The sequence below is a fragment of the Rattus norvegicus genome, chromosome 10, assembly GCF_021556685.1.
Source record: "Rattus norvegicus strain SHRSP/BbbUtx chromosome 10, alternate assembly SHRSP_T2T, whole genome shotgun sequence".
Lineage (NCBI taxonomy): Eukaryota > Metazoa > Chordata > Mammalia > Rodentia > Muridae > Rattus > Rattus norvegicus.
Window position 1 is genome coordinate 22,121,833 of NC_141543.1, and position 14,743 is coordinate 22,136,575.

At 47.8% G+C, this 14,743-nt stretch overlaps 1 long non-coding RNA gene across 1 annotated transcript; it reads right to left on the minus strand.

The window, feature by feature from the left end:
* Positions 1 to 2,309: 2,309 nt before the first annotated feature.
* Positions 2,310 to 8,121, minus strand: LOC148002800 (uncharacterized). Its single transcript, XR_015631504.1, has 2 exons — positions 7,834 to 8,121; positions 2,310 to 2,798 (listed from the first exon to the last, which is right to left on the minus strand). It is a non-coding gene; the product is annotated as an uncharacterized LOC148002800 (long non-coding RNA).
* Between the last annotated feature and the right edge of the window lie 6,622 nt (positions 8,122 to 14,743).

Consider the following 14,743-nt stretch of genomic DNA (forward strand, 5'->3'; position numbering starts at 1 on the left):
AACAAAAGGCGTTTTAGAGGGAAGAAGAGGGCTGACCTGCGGGAGGAGGAAGGGGAGGATCTTGTGGGGTTGAATGTGAGCAGAGCATAATTATATATAAAAAGGTGTCATAATGAAACATCTTGTATGCAAATTAAGAAAATAGTGAAAAAAAACAAAACAAAACAAGGCTTCCTTCTTCATCCACTGAGCCCCCTCTTGCACATGCCCTGCTGTTGTGATGGATCTGCCCGGGGCCCTCACCAGCACTGAGCAGATGCCAAGGCCAAGTTCTCAAAGCCCCAGAATGGAGGGAAAGAAGTCTTTTTCTTCTGGAGGTATCCGGTCTCCGGTATTTCGTTATAGCAAAGGAAGATGAATTAAGAAAAGAGCTCGACTTTGGTTTTGAGCTGCTGTTTTTATAGGACCATCTCTCTTGTCACTCTCAGAGCTGCAAAGGGCCCGATAGGTCAGGAAGTTAATTCTGCTCAGGAGCTCCACACTGCAGAATCGCAGGAGGAAACCCTGGGTGGGGGTTGGCCCATTCTCTCTTCTTCTTTGGCCTTGCAGGGCAGTCTTCAGAATGGCCACCCCAGATACACCAACCCTGGGCTTGACCTCAGGACCCAGTAGATGTGACAGCAAGAGCAGATGCTCTTCAAAGACTGGAGCGTGCCTTAGGTGGGCTGACCCCGTGGACTGCTGGGATCCACTATGACGAAAGCAAACCCCAGATAGAGTCTGGTCCAAAGAGATTTGAAGCCAAGGACAGCCAAACCCTAGCAACAATCAGTCAACCCAGCCCTGTGAGCAAGAAAAAAAAAATGTCTGTAATTATTCTGTGTGCAACAAAATCTGAAATGGAGCTGTTACTCTACAAGAACCACAGCCAGCATTCAGACCACAGTTCCTTTATGGCCTCAAACCAAGGTGTGGCCAGTGTGAAGGGAAGGGGTGGCTACTTGGGCAGTGACCCCACAACACTGTGTAAAGTGGGAGACTGGGAAAATAAAGAATTCAGAATCCTGGGCACCAACTGCGGCTTCTCTTCATATGCCAACTTTCTAACCCTCCCTTCATCCCTCTGGTGACAGCCCTGGGCTTTCCTCTAGAGAGCGGCCCACCCCACCTCACTGTCAGACCCTGTGTTTCAGGAAGCCTCTTTGCTCTCTGGCTCTAGGCATAGATTTGTGGTCCTGGCCTGGTCACAGAGGACCTTCCATTCCCCTGACCACAGTGAGTAGTTCAGTGATGGATACGTGACTCAGGCTAGAGCCCAAAGGGCAACCGTGGGCTATCCCAGACACTATTTGGTGGGAAGGAGCCCATTTTCCATGAGATATAGGCCAGAACATATGCATGGAGATCAGAAGACAACTTGCTCAAACTGGTTCTCTCCTACCACATGGACCCTGGAGATTGACCTTGGGTCATCCGTCCTTTGAGTCCGTAAGCTCAGGGGTAACTGCTTCATTCGATGCCACAGACAGAATAGCTGATTGCTACTGCAAATTCTAAGCCGTCAAAGGTAGCAAAAGGCCAAGGACAGGTAGGTGATAGGCAGGAAAGAGGTAAATGTTCAGTGGACAGGATCTCGCAAATCCTTTGACCTATAGGAAGTCACGTGCTCTGGTGTGGGATGTGGTGCTGTTCCCATGGCATGGGGGAGTGGTTTTACCTGTGTGTGTGTGTGTGAGTGTTTGTTCCGTCGTGCATTCATCTGATGGTTTCTATCACAAAGATCCCCTTATAGAACAGACAGTTCTCCTGCCTCCTCTGACCAAGCAAGATGACATTGTAGTGCTTGGGCACAGTAGTACTGGAGATTCAGCGGAAACCAGGACTAACGTGTCTTGTGAGGGAAATAGACATGATTCAAAGATCACACCGGCCAGGGTGGAAACCACAACCATGCTAAGAGCAGGTGCTTCAAGGGCTCCCAAAAGGGGCTGTCAGCTGAGTGCCGAAGGGTGAGTCACCAGAGGTGTTAACCAAGTAGCAAATACAGGACCATCTGTGAAGGCCATGCCTCTGTCTGCTGCTGGGTCTTGGACTTTGGCTGTGCTTGGATTCTTCCCCAACCTTGGCTTGCTTAGGTTGACGCTCAGGTGTTTGAGGAGCTCAGGGGGTGACTGAAGTGCACAGCCTGTCTATCAAAAGGAGGGTGGTTGTGTACGAGGGCTTTCCCCAGCTCTGGTGCACTCTGCGGCTGTGAGAAGGAGTGAGTAGAGCAGTGTGGATTTGGTGGCTTGGGAACTGTCCCCTCCACAGACTCAGGTTTTGAACACTTGGTCCCCAGCTGGTGGTGCTGTTTGGGGAGATTTTGAAACTTGTTTTTATTTTGAGTTTCAGTTTTATTTTAATTATTTTACTTATTTACATCCCAAATGTTGCCCCCCCTCCTGGTCCCCTCTCCCAGAGTTCTTTACCCCCTCCCCTTTACCTCTGAGATGGTGCTCCCCCACCCTCTCCCAGGCATCCCCCTTTTCTGGAGCATCAAGTCTCCACAGGATTAGATGCATCCTCTCACATTGAAGCCAGACAAGGCAGTCCTCTGCTACATATGTTCTGGGGGCCTCAGCCAGCCCAAGTATGCTCTTTGGTTGATGGCTTAGTCTCTGGGAGCTCCCAGGGGTCCAAGTGAGTTAACACTGTTGGTCTTCCTATGGGATTGCAATTCCTTCAGCTCCTTCAGTCCTTCCCCTAACTCTTCCATAGGGGTCCCCAGCCTCAGTCCAATGGTTGACTGTAAGCTTCTGCATCTGTCTCAGTCAGCTGCTGGTAGAGCCTCTCAGAGGACAGCCATGATAGGCTCCTGTCTGCAAGCACAACATGGCATCAGTAATAGTGTCAGTGTTTGGTGCCCACCCATAAGACAGATCCCAATTTGGGCTGGTCACTGGTTGGCCTATCCTTCAGTTTCTGCCCCACTTTTGTCCCTGCATTTCTTTTAGACAGGAACGATTATGGGTCAAAGATTTTGAAGGTGGGTTTGTGACCGTATCTCTCCATCTATTAATGATCTATAATCCAGAATTGGATCCTGTCTGTCAACTGGAGATGGGCTGTTGAGGATCCACTACCCACTGTTTGGCATTTCTGCTAAGGTCACCCACATTGAATCCTAGGTGGCTCTCATATCCCAGGTCTCAGGGACTTTCTAGTTCCCCCAACCCCCACCCACAGCTATATATTTCCATTCATTTTTCTGGCCCTCTGGGCATCTCTCCTTTCTCTCTCTATACCTGATCCTGCCCCCCTTGCCCCCTCCCCCCTCTCCCACCCTGTTCCCTCTCTCCTCCCCTCCCATGATTATTTTGTGACCCTTTTAAGTGGGACTGAAGCACCCTCATTGGAGCCTTCTTTCTTGTTTAACTTCTTAGGGTCTGTGGATTGTATCCTGGGTATTCTTTTTAGCTAATACCCACTTATCAGTGAGTACATCCCATGCATGTCCTTTTGGGTCTGGGTTACCTCACTCAGGATATTTTCTAGTTCCATCCATTTGCCTGCTGTAGTGGCTATTCCTGGTTGTCAACTTGACTATATCTGGAATGTTCTATAATCCAGAATTGGACCCAGATCTTGAGGCTGAGAGATACAAGTTGACAAATCAAGTCCCAGATCCAGACCTAGTGTTACACACCTTCTGCTGGAGACCTACATAAGGACATTGGAAGAAGGAAGATTCCCTCTTCTCTGCCTGCTTGCCTCGTGGGACTGAGCCACTGATACATCCTTGGATTTCCATTCACTGCTGCTGCTGACCATTGTTGGGGAGTTGGACTACAGATTGAAAGTCATCGTAATAAATTCCCTTACTATATAGAGATTACCCATAAGTTCTGTGACTCTAGAGAACTGTGACTAAAGCACCTGCAAAAATCATGATGTCCTTGTTTTTTAACAGCTGAGTAGTATTCCATTGTGTAAATGGAATACATTTTCTGCATCCATTCCTCTGTTGAAGGGTGTCTCGGTTCTTTCCAGCATCTGGCTATTATTAATAAGGCTGCTAAGAACATGGTGGAGCACGTGTCCTTGTTATATGTTGGAGCATCTTCTGGGTGTATGCCCAGGAGTGGTATAGCTGGGTCTTCAGGTATAACTATTTCCAATTTTCCAAGAACTGCAGATTGATTTCCAGAGCGGTTGTACCAGTTTGTAATCACACCAGCAATGGAGGAGTGTTCTTCTTTCTCCACGTCCTCACCAGCATCTGCTATCACTTGAGTTTTTGATTTGCTGTTTCGTTTTATTGACAGTGTCCTCTGACTTATAGAAGCTTTTCAGTTTCATGAGGTCCCATTTATCAATTGTTGATCTTAAACCTGAGCCACTGGTGATCTGTTCAGAAAAATTTCCCCTGTGCCAATGCATCTAAGGCTGTTTCCCACTTTCTCTTCTATTAGATCCTGTGAATCTGATTTTATGTTGAGGTCCTTGGTGATTTTCTACACAGATACCATGTATCAAAGTTAAACCAAAATCAAGTAAACTAGCTAGACAGTCCCATAACCCCTAAAGAAATAGAATCAGTCATTAAAAGCCTCCCAACCCAAGAAAAAGAGCCCAGGGCCAGATATTTTTAGTGCAGAATTCTACCAGACCTTCAAAGAAGACCTAATACCAATACTCCTCAAACTATTCCACAAAATAGAAACAGAAGGAACACTATCTAATTTGTTCTATGAAGCTACAGTAAGGCTGGCACCTAAACCATACAAAGACCCAACAAAGAAAGAGAACTTCAGACAAACTTCTCTTATGAATATTGATGCAGAAATATTCAATAAAAATTCTTGTAAACCAAGTCCAAGAACACATCAAAACCATCACTTACCATGATCAAGTAGGCTTTACCCAGGTGGTTCAATATACAAATATCTATCTGTGTGATACACTATATAAACAAGTTCAATAAAAAAGGCATATGATCATCTCATTAGATGCTAAAAAATCCTTTGACAAAATCCAACACCCCTTCACGTTAAAGGTCTTGGAAAGATCAGGAAGTCGAGTCACATACCTAAACATAAGAAAAGCAATATACAGCAAACCAACAGCCAACAACAAATTAAATGAAGAGAAATTTGAAGCAAGCCCATGAAAAATAGGGATAAGACAAGGCTACCTACTCTCACCCTATTTACTCAACATAGTACTGTAAATTCTAGCCAGAGCAACTAGACTACAAAAGATCGAGGGGATACAAATTGGAAAGGAAGAAGTCAAGGTATCACTATTTGCGGATGATATGATAGCATATATGTGACCCCAAAAATTCTGCCAGAGAACTCCTACAGCTGATAAACAACTTCAGCAAAGTGACTGGATATAAAATTAACCCTAACAAATCAGTAGCCCTCCTTTATACAAATGATAAATGGTCTGAGAAAGAAATTAGGGAAACAACACTCTTCACAATAACCACAAATAAGATAAAATACTTTGGTGTGACCCTCACCAAGCAAGTGAAAGACCTGTATGACAAGAACTTCAAGTCCCTGAAGAAAGAAATCGAGGGAGACCTCAGAAGGTGGAAGGATCTCCCATGATCTTAGATCCACAGGATTAACGTGGTGAAAATGGCTGTCTTACCAAAAGCAATCTACAGATTCAATGCAATCCCCATCAGAATTACAGCACAATTCTTCACAGTCACGGAAAGGACAATTCTCAACTTCACATAGAAAAACAAAAAAAATTCAGGATAGTGAAAAGAATTCTCAGCAATAAAAGAACCCTGACCTCAAGCAGTACTGCAGGGCAATAGTGATTAAAAAAACCCACATGGCATTGATACAGAGACAGACAGGCCAATCAGTGGGATAGAATCGAAGACCCTGAAAGAAACCTACACACTTATGAACACTTGATCTTTGACAAAGAAGCCAAAACCATATGGTGGAAAAAAGAAAAGCATCTTCAACAAATGGTGCTGATCTAACTGGCCACAGCATACACAACGCTCCTTCCTCAGCAAACACAGGGTTGGCTCAGGACCCCCTCCCCCAAGAGTAACAAAAGCCATAAATGCCAAGTCTCTAAGAGAAATGGTACAGTATGTGCCTGCCCTTAGACACTCACGACGGTGCTTAAAGCATCTGTGGGTGACTTGCGTCCCAAATAGGATGTAAATGCTATTGGAACCGTCCTCACTGGATTTTCTTCAGAATCCACCTCGCAGAAGACCCAGCTGCTGGCATCACCAGAGAAGCCCTGAGGTAGCTAAAGGTGGGAGTGTGTCCTATGGCTAGTACCTGCTCACCACGGCTGCCGGGGAAACTGGGGGATATTTAGCAATCACCGGCAGTTTCTGCACCCACAGCATCTGTGCCAGTAGCCGCTAGACCTGCAGTCCCTGTGAGCACAATCAGATGTCCTCACTGGTCAGGGAGACACGGAAGAACAGGCCGCTGACTGGGGAAATGGGTTCAATGGTGGCCTCTCACAGATACTTCTACTGTGGATGACCATGATTTACTCATGAGGTACATCTGGACCCCAGTAGGCAGGGTTCTGGGGTGAATAATGGACAAAAGTGATTCAGTTTCTAACTTTGTAAACTTACAGGTTAGGAAGAGAGACCAGCAGAAATCAAATAATCACACACTAGATACCCAGACTGACGAATGATGTAAAGGCACAGACCTTCTTGTTGCATCTTCTGTGAAGAAGGCCCGCCCCTCACAGGCCTGGGACATACAGCCCTTGTCAGTACCACTGTGCATGGGACATACAGCCCTTGTCAGTACCACTGTGCATGTTCCCACAGAGTGACGGAGACAGAGTGGTGTCAGGAGTATCTCCAGACACACACAGAGAAAGCCTGCAGCACCTGCACAGTGGGATGCCTTCAACCTTCTGAGAAGCCGATGGGGAAACAGACAGACTTAACCTATTCATCAGACGGAACAAAAGCTGACTTTAAGCTGCTGGGGGTGGGGGTGGGGTATGTTCTTGTTAGTGGTGGGTGAGCATGTTGGTGAGCATGTTGGTGTGAGGGTATGTGTGTGCATGCACACATGCAGCCAGCGGTCACCATCAGACCTATCCCATCACCATCTTTCCTTCTGAGACAGGGTCTCTCGCTGACGCTCATCTATTCCCCTAGGCTGACGAGCCACCGAGCTTCAAGGATCCTCCTGGCTCAGTGTCTCAGTACCTTCCCCTGCCTTAGTTAGGGTTTCTACTGTTGCAATGAAACATCACGGCCAAAAACCAAGGTGAGGGGAAAGAGGTTTATTTGGCCCTCAATTCTATTCGAAGGAAGTCAGGGCAGGAACTCAAACAGGCCAGGAACCTGGAGGCAGGAACTGATGCAGAGGCCATGCTGGGGGCGCTGCTTACTGGCCTGCTCCCTTGGCTTGCTCAACCTGCTTTCTTAACCCCTGAGCTACCTCTCCAGTCTCTCGGCCTGCTTTCTTATAGAAACCAGGGATGGCCCCACCCACCATGGGCTGGTCCTTCCCATCAATCACTGATTAAGTAAGTACCTACAGCTGGATACTAGGAAGACATTTTCTCAGCCGAGGTTCCCTCCCTTCAGATAGCTCGTTTCTGTGTCAACTTGACATAAGAGTGGGCACCACATTCCCCTCACCCACTTTCAACTGAGCTGTTAAGGATGCAAACTCTGGTCCTCACGCTTGTGCAGCCAGCGCATTACCAACTGGGCCATCACACGGCCCCTGCAACTGATTTTTATAAGGAAGGAGCAGTAACACTGAATACATGGAGTCCGTCCTTGAAGTCATTGTACTTAGAAGCAAGAACTGCGGCCAACGCCTTAGCGCTGGTACATGTTGGTTGGCAATGCCATTGAACTCTGGCTAGCCTTAGATCACTTACCTCCACATTCCTGTGCCATGAGGCAGTTAGAAGTCCTCATTGTTTGACTGATCCTCCATAAACTCAGCTTGCTGAGACTCGCAGCCCAATGTATCCCAAACCGACACCACATATTTTAGGAGCATATGGTATTAACATGTACTAAGCCTCAACATCAGTACTGCACAGTACCAACATGTACTCAGTACTGCACAGTACCAACATGTACTCAGTACTGCATAGTACTGACTCATATTGAATCTCTGCTTCTCCTCACTAAGTTTTCACAACACACGGCCTCTTTACTGTGCTATTTTTAGTCCCCTGATGTTGCTCTAGATTCCTAACTGCCACCTCCTCACTCAGTGCCATTACATGCTGTGACAGGGAGTGGCCTTGGCCGTCATCACCTGAATCCAGAGTCCCAGAGGCACCTTCATCTGCACCCTTGCCTTGACTTGACAGGTCTTACTGATCGACTTCTGAGGAAATTCTTGTCTAAATGTTTCCCCAGAACTTGTGTTATATCAATATTTACATAGTGACTGTGAAAGCTATGTAATGATGTTGGGACCCTGTACGTTAAGTAAGGAACAAGGATACAACTTACATTCACACTGAAATGAAAACACACACACACACACACACACACACACATATGCACACACACACGTGCACAGACACAGATACACACACGCATAGACATAGACACAGATACACACATGCAGACACACACACATATGCACATACACACACACACATGCACAGACAGAAACAGATACACACACGCACAGACATAGACACAGACACAGATACACACATGCAGACACACACACACACACTAAACAAAAACTCTAGAGGGCTGGCTGAGATTGTATGGCTCAAAGTGTACAGAATTCTTTTGTTTTGATTTTCAGTTTCCCCTTGTGTACATACAATGGAAATATCCAATGTTTCAACACCATTGTTTCCATGGCTCTTCTCCTGGAAGGTGGCAGAGCAGAGCCTGCGCTAAAACCGTGGGCTCTGGATCTTGACTGCCAGGTTTTGAACCCCAGTCCAGTGACTCCATGGTCACATAATCCTCAGCCAGATCAGAGCCTAAGCTCACACAGCTGTAGAATGGGGTGCCAAGGCAAAGGTGACACAGAAAGAGAAGGAAGCTCCCACCCCTGATGAAATCGGAAGCCTACATGAAGGTCTGAAACAGTGACCACAGCCACAGAGGGACGATCTGAATGTCACCCACCTTCCAGTGTCCCAAGATACCGTAGCTCTGCAGGCAGCCAAAAGATCGAATGCCCCAGGAGAAGCCAGGTTGACCACTGAACCTCGAATGCTCCCCCTGACCACTCAGACACGATGAGACAGAAGCGATCCCAATGTGATGAAGGCTGACAGGAACCACATCAAACAGACTGTGGGAGGCTCCATGACATCCATGTAAGCAGGCCTGGCCAGAGGAGAAAGCACACAGTCCTCTGGCTCCTGATGATGGTGTTTTGAATGTCATAGCCAGCAGCCACTAGGGTCATCTAAACCAAGTCCTGCTGGCTAATTCTAAATACACCATCTTTCATCACTAGCAAAAAAACAACAACAACAAAAATAACCAAACAACCAAACGACAACAAGAACAAAACAAAAACACCTAACACAAGCAACAACAGCAAAATGCCCACCTCAGGGAACAACCAAGTCGTTACTTGGAAAACACTTAGGGTGATCTAAGTGGGGACACTGTGTCTTCTTGACTGGTTGGGGAGCAAACCATGAGGCAGAAGGTGACAAGTCTGTGTTCTCAGAAGGACACACTGGTGAAAGTATCCAAGAGGTGGCTTCTGGTAAACGTAAAAGACCCTCTGAACTTCATACAGCAGGAAGCTGGAAGAACCCTTGAGGAATTTGGCACCGAGTGGCTGGACCACAAAGAAATTGGCTAAATTAGATCTCACAGAGCGACCACACTTGAGGCTGGATCAAATCAACTGAAGAGGAACAAACCACCCACTCCCACTCCCTCCCCGACCCCAGCTCTACCCCGACTGCCACTCAGCAGAGAGGTCCCCTGGGAGTCTTCCCTGACAACACAAGACGCTATCCTCTCCTGACCTGGAGGTAACCTTTCAGTTCTTCATGGGAATCCTCAGGCCAGACCAGATGCCCAATTCCTCTCAGAGAGGCTGGCTCTAGTCAAGCCTGTCAGGAGAGCACATGGCCTCTTCTGTCCTAGGTAGGGTCTGAAACGGCAAAAGTGCACTTTCTAAGATCCGGTGCCTGGTCTTCTGCTGCTCTGTGAAGCTGATCTCTGGGAGGAGGCTTAGCGTTGGGCTTGTATACTCACTACCTGCTCGAGGTGGGGCCTTCCTCAGAGGCACAGCTTGCAGTGTCTTTCCATGCAGATGCCTCCACCCAACCCTTTGCCTTACAGATGGGGGGATCTCAACATCTCCAGCGGGACCTAGGCAGACTTCCCGAGAACCTCCTGATGCTTCTGATCCTCATCTGCCTGTAGCTGGTTCCCAACAAGACCTTAGTTACAAAACCATCACTAGGATTCTCTTGTCCTCTTTTCTAGTCCCAGAATGGTGACACCCTTTATCTTTCTTTTGTAGAAAAATGGTTAATTTGAGTGAGGTCCCCGCTAATCGCTGGACCCCAAACTCAGAGCGAGGCCATTGCTTAAAGAACGTGACTTGAGGAAACTGGCTTCCACCTTTCCAAACTTCCGTTTTGTTATCTTTAAGATGGGCACAGTAGTGCTGTGCACCTCAAGAGGTTGTTGTAGGGGTGTAGTTGTGGCATTGGCAGATGTGGAGTCCAGCAAGCAGCACTTGCCAAACACACTCAGAGCACCAGATACCTTCATCACCATCTTCATTGCCGTCTGCCCCTCGGTGTCTGTCTCTGTTGGCAGGCTGATGGACATTTGTAATACTGTGGACTTGAAAGTCCTTTGACAAGTCCCCACTCTGCTGATACACCTTTTGCTGCAGGGCTCAGACGCATGACGACACCTCATCCACCTCAGAGCTGCAGAGGTCTAGAAGTTTCCCTCTTGTGTTTGTGGGCTTGTGAAGGAAAATAGGCAGTGGAAAAACCATTAAAGGTGGCAGCTTACTCTGGTGGGACCTCAGGCAACACCGGTTTTGTTTTCTCTTCTCTACTTTTCCTCTCTCATCAGCATCTTTGGTCCCTCTCCTTCTTACAGGCATTTCTGAGTGTCCCTGAATGTCTTCCAAACTTCTTCAAAAATCTGCTCCCTCTTTGCATCCCCCCCATGCCCTCCACCCACCATTTCTTGGCTCCTGCATTTGCCGCCTGTTCTAGTCCCACAGCCTCGGAATTCATGCACTCTCATCCTGGGATCTGAGCAGGACAGACTGGACTTTCTAGATAAAGGCTTGCATTTATAAATTGCGCACTGGGTCTTTTACAACACGGACACCATTAATCCACCTGCCTCAGCTCTAGTCCCTCCAACCCTGTCGTCCTTCCATGGAGACATTGCTTCACCTTTAAGGACGTGCTGACCCTGCACAGACACAGGCTTCCCACAGCAGAACTCACAACGCCAGGAACTTTCTGAAACAGGGATTCATAAATCTCTACGGTTCTTGTCAAGATGGCCACCTACCACCTTCACACACACACACACACACACACACACACACACACACACGGGGTGGGGGAGCATGCACGCACACATACAGCGCATGTGCACATGCACACAAGCTGTCCCTACCGTCTCAATGGATAGCCCCAGCATAAGAAATCTTCAAGGCCAATGCAGCCATGCTGTAGCTCCCCACAGCGCCCTCATCATCTGGTTTTCATCTCTATTTTCAAGACTCCACCTCTCTGTTTTCAGGACTCCACCTCACTTCTCTCTTCTGCACCTCAGTGTCTCCGTGGCCATAGCATTGGAGACAGTAAAGCCCACTCAGCATAGGAATGTGCCTCAGTCCCTGTCCCAGGACCACTCTTTGTTTTCTGTCACTAACCAAAGCCCAAGTGTCTTCCGCTGACTCATCTGCTGCTGGCCCAGGGGTGGCACTCCACTTTCCAGACCCCCTGTCCCACTGGCCACAAGTAGAGTCACCTTCCTGGTCACTTCTGTTCCCTTTAAAAGGCTCCTAAGAGTTGAAGCCACAGCCCAGACTCTTGATGTACTTTGTCACCACGAGAGTGATGCTGGTAAAACGTCTGTGATGTGCCGGCAGGACCTGAACACTTTTTATATCACAACTCATTAGAATTCTCAAACCCCACAATGTAGGCATGACTGTTACCCCTTTTCACAAGTTAGGAGACGGAGGCACACACAGGCAAGGTTCTTGGCAGAGGACTTCCCAGACAGAGTTGTAACGGCTAAGAGACACCTGCCCTCCATCCCATGTTCCTTGTGGGAAACATGCACAGCCTTCGTGATAGAGGAAGAATCTGAGGGTAGAGGGGCTGACAAGCAGGCAACTCAAATGTGGCCACACACAAGAGAGAAGGAAACCCTGTCATTTTGCAGCCAAAGGAACAGACCTGGAGGACACGGTACTGACTGAACCAAGCCGGACACGGAAAGACAAATGCAGAATGCTCTCACTTAAATGTGGAACCTGAGACAGAGGAACAGGGGAGCGAGGAGGAGAATGGCGGTGAGAAGAGGCCAGGGAAGAAGGCCAAAGTTTCAGCTGCAAGCAACACTTCAAGAGACTGTGGTACCACATGTGATTAAAGTTAATCACAAGGTGTTACATCCTTGAAAGGCACCCAAACTGCACTCTCATCTCAGACACAAGCATGTGAGGTAGAAGCAGCCGTGCCTGCAACATACACATTTTTTAAATTCCCATCATGCTAATGAAGATATAGTTTTGTCCATTAAACTGGTTAATCTTTTTTAAAGACGCCTGATGGCGTTGGCACAGGAGGCCAGCCACTTAGCCACCTCCACCACTCTTTTAGGGATGGCAGAGTCCTCCACCCAGCTACGTGCTTGGAAGTTTTGGTACCTGCCTCACAGTCTCTGCTTCTTCAAGCCACACATGTTCTAATGCTCCTAATACATGTCCGTGAAGACTCTTCTTCCAGTGCCCCTCCCCTCCCTCAGATTCTCACCCCCCTCCATTCCTCATCCTTCATCAGATGCTTGGATCACGTTATGGAAGATAACCGCATGTTATAGACTGAATGCCTGGGCCTTTCTCAACTTCACAGTTCAAATGCTCACACCAAGTGTGGTGCCATTCAGAGTTAGGCCCACTGGAAGGTGGGTGAGATTAGGTAAGGTCACAAGAGTAGAGCCTGTGTAATGAGACTAATGTCCTTATTTAGGAAATGCCCTCAGTACTCTATCTCTCTGTCTATCTGTCTCTGTCTCTGTTTTTCCCTCTCCTCCCCGTCTCTCTGTCTCTCTCTGTCTCTCTGTCTCTCTCTGTCTCTCTGTCTCTCTCTCCTCCCTGTCTCTCTCTCCTCCCCGTCTCTCTGTCTCTCTCTGTCTCTCTGTCTCTCTATCTCTCTCTGTCTCTGTCTCTCTGTCTCTGTCTCTCTCTCTGTCTTTCTCTCTGTCTTTCTCTCTGTCTTTCTCTCTGTCTCTGTCTCTGTCTGTCTCTGTCTCTGTCTCTCTGTCTCTCTGTCTCTCTGTCTCTCTGTCTCTCTCTCTCTCTCTCTCTCTCTCTCTCTCTCCTCCCACCCAGCAAAACTCAGTCCTGATGAAGTCAGTCTTTGCCCAACTGTACCTGCTCCTAGAAGCTGGACACAGGCACATGCATTCATGCAGAACACTCCAGCAACCTTTCTCCCAGTCTGGCCCTCTCCCTCTCAGCTGGTGGATCCTTGCCATCTGTCTTCTACCTTCCCACACTCCATATGTCCACATGGTATTTCCACGTACCTCCCATGGGAAATACTCACCTGTCAGAACTCCCCCACCATTCTCCTAAACTCACTCTCTTCAGACATTCAGCCTCTTCTCTTTCCTGAAGCTGATCTGCTCCCCCACCCCCGCCCCCAGGGCCACCAGCGGCCTCCCAGGTACTCAAGCCAACCTGTTGGCTGCCTTTGTGACCTTGACCTGAAGTTCACTCCCTTCTTAAATACAGTGTGATGTTAACCATAATCAAGCCCTTCAAAAAGCAAACACTCAATTATGCAGACACAGGTGGCCAGAGTGTGTTCTCAGAGGACCCCTGAGGTGGTGGTTTCCAGTGTTGCCTGAGGCCTCCGAGTGTCAAGATTTGTTCGGAGGCAGTTTCACTAGTGGATGTTCCCAGAGCCAGAAGAGCTATTTGGCTGGGATTATTCCTGAAAAGAAGTTAAAAATTTCCAGGCAGATGCGTGTCAGGCAAGGTCCAATCTAGTAGTCACGGTCTCAACAATCATACTCCTGGCTGTGCAGACCCTCCTGGTGTCAGTGCCCTCCTGTGCTTACAAAGAGCTAATGAGGCTCTTTTCCCTCATATCTTTAGGGAGAGAGTTTCTCCTTTAGACCCCTGATGATTCCTTTGGAACCCACTCATTCTCACTCCATAACTAGTTAAAAGGAAGAATTAGGCTAATTGCCCCCAGGAGGTCCATTTCTGGATCTAGGGAATGGGAAGATGGGTCATTCAAATGCACACAGGAAAAGTTGTGGTCCTCTTCAGTAAGGGGAAAGGTACCATGCCTGGGAGACTACCTGTCTCCACACAAGATTAATGGGTGCTTGAATTCAAGTTAAACCTTCTGAGGTATAAGTGAACCCTCCTCAGGCTTTGGACTGCCTCTTCGAGAAGTCAGAGGTGAAAAGGCCAAGCACATAGTTAGGTACAGAATCTTCTGTAAACCCAGACGTGCATCCTAGGGAACAGGCTACACAACTCGACCTTGAAATTGCTGCATGAGAACAGAAACTGGTGTCGGAGCAGGCATCCCCTTCTCTTGCCCAAAGCTGGTG